General features: G+C 36.9%; 1 long non-coding RNA gene across 1 annotated transcript; it reads right to left on the minus strand.

Annotated features, from left to right (window-relative positions):
- Nucleotides 1–344: 344 nt before the first annotated feature.
- On the minus strand, nt 345–8,981 carry LOC115209865. Its single transcript, XR_003881337.2, has 3 exons — nt 8,829–8,981; nt 3,591–3,781; nt 345–563 (listed from the first exon to the last, which is right to left on the minus strand). It is a non-coding gene; the product is annotated as an uncharacterized LOC115209865 (long non-coding RNA).
- Nucleotides 8,982–9,184: the final 203 nt, after the last annotated feature.

Raw genomic sequence — 9,184 nt, forward strand, 5'->3', positions numbered from 1 at the left:
CTTGATTTGGGCGAACTTGGAGAAACCACAGTCGAGAATTCAGTGCAGTGACATTGCTCAGAGCTTGTGACTAGATACGAAACCATGGACCCCAGGTTTGATGTTAGATACATTACCGATTCACCTCTGAAGGCACACTTGTTATAATTGATTTACAACACTTAATAACCGTTTTGTGTTTCATATCATTTATTCGTAAGCGTTCGGTAAACAAATAGTATTATATAATGTTACAATACTATATATATATATATAATATATATATATATATATATATATATATATATAATATATATATATATATATATATATATATATGTTATTATGTTATTATATATTAATTTATATATTATTATTATTATTATTATATAAAAAAAAATTCTACATTTATGGAGAAGATGGAAGGTAACTGTATTGGCATTCAGTACTGATTATAGAAATGACAGTGAAATTTATACGGCAGGTACTGCTTGGTACTTCACTCGTTTTTTGGCCTTTTAAAAGCGCCTTCCATTCCCCAGACATCGTCACCTTCAGCAGCGTCATCTTTCGAAGGAGGGCAGCTGCAGAAAGAGAGAGAAAAAAAAGAGAAACAGTAAAGTAAAGATTACAGCATGGAGAAATGCGAAATTCGAAATATGAAAGTTATTCAATAATATGTTAAATTGTGAAGGTGGAATATATATATATATAATAAGGCGGAATATATATATAAAATAAGCAACAAGAATGGATATATATATATAATAAAGGGTAAAATTAACTAATTAATTAATAATTATTGATAATTTTACCAAGTAGTTTCGGCATGTTAAAAGAACCATAATTGGTAAACTTAAAGAACGATTTTTTTTTATAATTATGAGTATAATTATAATTAGGGAGATTCTCTTATTGTAGAGAAATAGCTAGGTGTCTGACTGCTGTTTCTACATTTTCGTTATGTGGTGAAGCAAATTTTTTTGCTGAACCCTAATTATAATTATACTCAAAATTATAAAAAATTGTTATATATATATATTTTTTTTTATATATATACATATATATATATATATATATATATATATATATAAAGGGTAAAGACCCCCTTCGGTCATGAATGACCATGGGATTGCACCTAGAAAGTTACCCTCCTAGACACAAGTCCGGGCAAGGTTGTTTATGGAAGACGAGCAGTCGCCCATGCATACCAGCCTCCCCTCTCCACACCACCAGTGTTATCCAAAGGAAAGACAAAGGTCGATACAGCTTGGCACCAGTGACGTCGCAACTCATTTCTACAGCTGATATATATATATATATATATATATATATATATAATATATATATATATATATATATATATATATATATATATATATATATCAGTAATGAACCTATTTCCTACGATGAGGATGAATATTCCAGAATAGGAGGCGAGCATTTTTGTAAGAAGTAAGCTTTTGATGTAGTCTTGGTCAAGACTAAGCGACTACTAATATCCCGCAAATGTAAGGCGGCAAGCCGACAGAATCGTTTGCATACTGCGTAAAATGCTTAGCGGAATTTCATCTGATTTTATGATCTGAGTTCAAATTCTGCCAAGGTCGATTTTGCGTTTCATCCCCTCGAAATCGATAAAATAAGTACCAGTTGTGCACTATGGTCGATGTAATTGATTAGCCCCCTCCACCGTAATTGCTCGCCTTGTGCCAATATTTGAAACCATTATTATTATTATTATTATTATTATTATTATTATTATTAAGGCTGCGAGCTAGCCGAATCGTTAACACGCAGAGTTAAATACTTAGCGGCATTTTGTCCGTCTTCACAATCTGATTCCGCTGAAATCAGCTTTATATTTCAGCTTCTCGGGGTCGATAAAAGGTGCCAGTTGGGCACTGGGGTCGATGTAATACCCCCAAATTACTGACCTTGTGCCGAAATTTGAAACCGATATCCCACAAGTGTAATTTGTATTCTATTTCTCGGCAGTATATATCTGAATTGTGATTATCAACGAGCATTAATTGTTCCTTATATATATATATATATATATATATGACAGAGAAATAGCTTTGATGAAATTTTAGTCTAATACCTCAACAAATTGTTTCGTAGCTTAAAGATATGTAAATAATTTATATTATTATATTTAATAATAAATAAATTACTTACATGCCTGCATTAATGCAAAATGCAAAACTCTTTCAAAATAATAACGTTTTTTCTTGAATCGTACAATATATTCTGTTTTGTAGAGTAATACACTACGGAGCTTTTTTTATGAGTACTACTGGATTACTTGAATCCATATATTGTGACTTAAATTTATATACACACACAAACACGCACACACATACACGTATGCATATACGTATGTTCACGCACTTACGTAAATATGTCATCATTCGGTATATTTGGGACTCTATTTTCCAATGTATCTTTCCATAATAAAAGATGTAATTTGAAGGAATTGTAGTTACTATATCTAGCAGATGGAACACCCTAGCAGAGACTTTCTCTCGTTGGCTTGAAGTAAATTTCGTCGTTGTTGAGACATGGCCTAATAAAACTTTGATGAATAGTGTTCTAACAGTGACAATACTGTTATTTGCTTTTCAGGAATTACATTGTTCAATATAGCTTTTAAGATGGTAGTGAATGATTAGGAAAGATTTTGCTGTTATTTTTAGCAAGGTCAAAGACCATGTATCAGTCTGTTTTACAGTTTCAATTTCATATCTTCATAGTAGGTAGCTGAAGTAACAGGTTAGTTAGTTCATCAATCATCTTTAAAGTTTTATCTTAGTTAGGGGAGGGAGGATAGAAGAAAAGATTGCGCTTACATTTATAAATATCGGCACGTTTTATGCATTATTATTATTATATAGTCATATTTTTCACTAATGATGTCTTTCTTTCACTCAAAACTAGAGAAAAGGTCATGCTAAAGTAATTTTCGATTGATTAATTTTCTTCCATCAAATCTATACGCCATACTCTAGCAGAAAAGACAATAATCCCTGAGGGATGTTATTACAGTCATGCATTTCCTAAGAGCATATGTGACATAAGTGTGAAGGCGCGTGGCTTAGTGGTTAGGGCATGCGGCTCACGATTGTAAGGTCGTGAGTTCGATTCCCGGCGACGCGTTGTGTCCTTGAGCAAGACACTTTATTTCACGTTGCTCCAGTCGACTCAGCTGGCAAAAGTGTGTTGTACCTGTATTTCAAAGGGCCGGCCTTGTCACACTTTGTGTCACGCTGAATCTCCCTGAGAACTACGTTAGGGGTACGCGTGTCTGTGGATTGCTCAGTCACTTGCACGTTAATTTCATGAGCAGGCTGTTCCGTTGATCGTATCAGCTGGGACCCCCGTCGTCGTAACCGACGGAGTGCTCCTCTATGACATAAGTTAGATGCACCACCTCCATCCGTCACCTCATTTTAACCCCTCTCCTCCCCATCTGACTCATGGGTATCTTTATTTGAAATAATCTGTTTTTAATCTCCGGCCTGAGAATACCTTTCCTTCTTCTTCCTCCCTCCAGTATCATTTATTATCTGACAAGGAAATAAATAATGTTTTTTGTTGTTTTAACTCACAAAAACGTGTCGGCTGAACAGGCAGTTTTGAAACAGCTCTTGAAACTGGTGCAACAATCATCCTTAGAGTTTGTTTTGCGACATTCATGGAACTGAGTTTCACATAGAGTGTAACATTGTGCGGCAGGGTTGGTAACTGCAGATGCTGCAACCACTAGTCCCAAAAGGAAAACAACGAACAGAGTTTTGACCTGAAAGAAAAATTAAATTAAATTTAGAAAAAAATATATAGCGGTGCTCCAGCTTGGCCGCGGTCAAATGACTGAAACAAGTAAAAGAAGAAAAAATGTAGGTTCCACTACGTGGTTAAGAAGCTCGCATTGCAACAACTCGTTTTCGGGTTCAATCCCATTATGCGACACCTTGAGCAAGTGTCTTCTACTACAGCACCAGGTTGACTGACTGATTGATTGATTGATTGATTGATACAAATCTAGAGGCCTATAATCAATTCGATGATTATTGCAAGTCTTCAGCTGTTACAAGTTTGGTGCGTGCGGAATTCTTCAATAAATACATTCTTCTCTTTTGTCGGCACACGTAGTTTATCAATATATACAAAGGGACACACACACACACACATATGTATGTATGTATGTATGTATGTATGTATGTATGTATGTATGTATGTATGTATGTATGTATGTATGTATGTATGTGTGTGTGTGTGTATGTATGTATGTATGTATGTATGCATGTATGTACGTACGGATTATGTCAGGTCACTTTCGAGTGCTACTGGTAACATGTAACCCAGTACAACCTGTTGCATGGTCGGGTCGTCGGCGACTAAACCGGCAACCTCACCAAGCTTGCTTGGTGAGGAGGATGTTTATTGGACACCCTGCGGGATGAAAAACAATATCCGTCAAAGGGCGGAGGAACTCTTGAGAGTCAACGGCCATCCAATAAATGTCTTAAGGATGTATCATGCGCAGGGACATAGAAATAATCGGACTGAATACCGGATCGCGCGGTTAAACCATTGGAAGTGAAGGACTCCTAGCCTTTGTTAAGGCAGCCTTCTAGGAGAAGGTAACTCAGGTAACTGGGATAACTCCGACATAAAACCTGCGGCTCAGTGGTTACCGATGATGTTGACTAGTTCTTCTTTTTGGATTATGGCTGCTGTTGCTTAGTGAGTGGGATTGACTCAGTGCACAGCCTTTCCTCATTTTAAAAAGAATCTTCTTGCACAGGCATTGCACGATATCAACATTAATTAAGCTTCGTGCAATGGCCATACTCGATAACGAGGGGGCAGCCACCATGTATATACGTATGTGTATATCTGCATGTATATGTGTGTACTTTTGCGCTTGTCTATGGCCCACACCGCTTGAAAACCGGTGCTGGCTTGTTTACGTCTTCATAACTTCGCATTTCGGTCAGAAAGAGCCTTTTAAAAAAATAAGTACTGAGATCGATTTGTTCCACTAAATCGTTCAAGCCGATGCTCCAGTATGACCGCCGTTCAATGACTGAAGTAAATAAAAAGATAGAAGGTAAAATTACCTGTATAATTTTACTTGACTCAAAATTATTTTTCAGAGCATTTTACAACGTGATGGATGGAGCACGTGTAGTTATTGCATTTTTACTAAGAGTTTAGGTTGTTTGCCAGCAATCTGATATGACATTGAAGTAAGCTGGTAACTGAGTCATGCGCGTGCGCCAGTCTAATCAGAATTTGTTTTAAAAGGCTGTGTGATTAGAAACTTGCTTCCCAACCACATAGTTCCAGGTTCAGTTCCACTGTGTTACCCCTTTGGAAAGTGTCTTCTATAGCTTCGGGCCGACCAAAGCTTTTTGAGTGGATTTGAGAGACAGAAACTGAAGGCGGCGAGCTGGTAGAAACGTTAGCACGCCGGGCGAAATGCCTAGCGGTATTTTGTCTGCCGTTACGTTCTGAATTCAAATTCTGTTGAGGTCAACTTTGCCTTTCATCCTTTCGAGGTCGATGAATTAAATACCACGATCGTAAGCTTGACGATCTAACCACTGAGCCATGCGCCTTCACAAAAGTATCTTATAAATGGCAATAGTATCTTATAAAAGAAGCTATCACGAGATTAGTGTCGTAATGCCAGTATTGCAATGTGACCAGGAAGAACACTTGGCTCTTAATAGTACGCTCCACTTGCTCAAAATTGCCGCCTTAAGATGATACCATTGATGAGAGAAATGAAAAATTGTATTTTATGTGTATTTACTTGGGCTAAACGCCACCAGTTTGACTTACTCTACATGAAAATTTCAATGGTGCCCCTACAATCTAATAGTATCATAACTTACCGTATAATGGCGATAGACACAAAAGATGAAAATCGTGTTCGTGCATACTATTCACAAAATAGTAGTTGCACTTCAAGTAAAACGAAAAGTTCAAAACAAGTTAGATATTCTCTTCATTAGCGGTATCAAGTAACCGACTATCGTTTTTGTATCGCATACAATAGATTTCCTATTACTTCTTTATGCTAAAATCTTTAAGACTGTGAATCTTGTCTCTAAATACTATGCTTTAATATCGAATACACAGCTGCACAACATAATTTAAATGGTTTCCATTGTCCCAGATAAAATGACAGTTGCTTATTCAGTGAGTCAAGTTAATAACACACACACAAATAATAAAAAATATATATATCCGCATTATATAGACATTACTGACATCTATTACACATTAGTAATATTTTACTTAGAATAACTTAGGCATCTTTACAAAGTTTCTGTGACTATTGAAGGAGTTTTGCTCTTATACCACGACACTTGATGTAATTCGTAAACGACGAGCCGGCGAGCTGGCAGAATCGTTAGCACGCCGAGCGAAATCCTTAGCAGTATTTCGTCTGCCGCTACGTTCTGAGTTCAAATTCCGTCGAGGTCGACTTTGCCTTTCGTCCTTTCGGGGTCGATAAATTAAATACCAGTTACGCACTGGGGTCGATATAATCGACTTAATCCGTTTGTCTATCATTGTTTGTCCCCTCTGTGTTTAGCTCCATGTGGGTAGTAAAGAAATAGGTATAATTCGTAAATGACAATGAAAATGGAATAGATGAGGTGTTTTCCTTTCATTTTTATCTTCCCCATTATGAAGCAGATCACTTCTCATACCACTAATACAACCGATGTTCTTTCTACAAGAGGCATTCAAGATTTGATTATGTATTTGTTTTTCTGTGTTTTACCCATTTATGCTGCGGAATGAGACGCAGATAAAATTAAGTCTTGGAAATGCCCGATTTCTAGATCTCCTAAAAAGCAAAGTCACTGGGGAGGCTTTCCCTGTACATACTGCATGCTTTTAGGAAGATTTGAGTACAGAAAGGCGTTTAGTTTTCCTGCTATGAACAGTACTCCACTAGGTATACTGAGCTAACAACTGTTAAAGAAGTGTCTTTACTTTGATCCTAAAGATACTTTAATCCCAGCGTAACATCGCTGATTATATAATTATTTCAGTGGCTTGTAATGCTATGTTCAGTTTCTTTCGAAGAAAAATTACATGCTATGAACCAGCATCCAGCAATAAACCTCTATTTAAGGAGTCGCTTATTTCGCATCTAAGGTCACTGGAGATAAACATGCTGATTCAGAAATAATTAAATCGCCAGCAAGAACACGTAGAAATTGCTTATTTAAATTGGGGTGGTGGGGGCTTGTCTTTTTTTTTTTTTGTTATGTTTTGTTTTGTCTTTGCTGGGGGTGGTTTATTTTTTCAAAAAATTATTAGGAAAATAAGCGTGGTTCCACATTAGGGTTTGTTTTGTTTTGTCTTGTTTTTCCGGATGCAAACAGTATTTTTGCTTCTGAAAGAAATGAAAGTCGGCGGAAATGGAAAGAAATAAAATTTTTGGTGAATATATCATCTGTGAAAGTGCAGTGGATGGGAAGATTTAACAGAGCGTTGGACAAAATACCTTGTGATATTTCTTCCGTTTCTTTATGTTCTGAGTTCAAATCTTGCTAAGAATAGCTTTGTCATTCATCCCTCTAGGTCGATAACTAACAATCAAAAATGGTTTTTAAAGGATCGGTGTCAGGCAGAATAGATAGAGCGTTGGACAAAATGTCTTGAGGCATTTCCACCAGCTGTTTACGTTCTGAGTTCAAATCCCGCCGAGATCAACTTTGCCTTTCATCCTTTCGGGGTCGATAAATTAAGTACCAGTTGTGTACTGGGGTCGATGCAATCGACTGCCCCTCCCCACCTCACAAAATTTCAGGCCTTGTGCCTACAGCTGAAAGTATTGTAACTGAACATATATATATATATATATATGTGTGTGTGTGTGTGGTGTGTGTGTGTTTATTTCCGGCTCACTAGATTAAGTATAATAGCTTCACATAACTATATGTTCTTGTGGAAAGCACCCGAGGGTATTTTCCCACACTCAAACTCACTCACACTCATACATATATGTATGTGTGTGTGTATTTATGTACGTATGTCTTTACTTTTTTCACTTGTTTCAGTCATTGGACTGCAGCCATACTGGGGCACCTCCTTGAATGATTTAGCCACACAAATCGACACCAGTACTTTTAAGTCTATCGGTTTCTTTTGGCGAACCGCTAAGTTATGAAAGTGTAAACAAGCGATGGTGGCGGGGGCAAGCACAAACGCAAAGATGCGTAGGACTTCTACACATTCTCTCATAAAGCATTAATTGGTCCGGGACTTGAATTCTAGTCGAACGTCTGGACCATTCTCTTACGTAATTGTAGTTTTTCACCATGGTATATTATCAGCAGTGTGAAGGTGGTGGGTAGCAGAATCGGTAAACTGGTCGACTAAATATGTTGCAGAAATCTAATATCATGCCCACCTACTCTTTTTTTTTTTCTGAGTTCAAATCATGTCGGTGTCGACAATGCTATTCATTCTTCCATCATTGGTAAAATATTTAGAAGTCACTTTGATTGATTGTTTCTTCTCCCTACATACAAAAATATTCCTTTGAGTTTGAGTTTGTTAGAAATCGTTGTCGGCTTTGTAGTTGTCATATCACCAAAGACGTACTGTGTATTTGGATTTGACTGTCCTGACATGATTCTTATTTACTATTTCTCTAACTTTCTTTTCTAAACTAGCAGCACGTGAAAAAGTCACCAAGGTTGTATGATATCTATCAATCGTCTCAACGTCTCAACCAAGTCAATGAAAGTAAGAAAGGAAAGAAGAAAAACTCATTGATTAACAAATCTTGGAAAACATGAATATCTACTCACCATTGTTGTATATGTCTGTTGAACTGACTTGACTGCTGAAGGAGAGAAATGTCCTGACCAAACGTCAATAGATTCTGATGCAAGCCTGATAGACCTTCACGTATTTATATATTCACTTAAGTCTACAGATATTTAGATATGATCAGGTGTCATGTATCCCACGCAAGCATTCGTTGTTTGTATAAGCACGCGTCAAAGAGGGTGTAGTGGGGTGGGAAACTGAGGAGTAAAGGGCTCTTCCAGTTGTATCATTTGTCAATACCAGCCAACCTCATTCTCACCAAAAATCCCAATAAGTTCAAACCCCTGAGAAAGCTAGGGATTTATGTTAGGATGGGCGACAGCATTCTTCATTA

This window comes from Octopus sinensis, linkage group LG3 (assembly GCF_006345805.1).
Source record: "Octopus sinensis linkage group LG3, ASM634580v1, whole genome shotgun sequence".
NCBI lineage: Eukaryota > Metazoa > Mollusca > Cephalopoda > Octopoda > Octopodidae > Octopus > Octopus sinensis.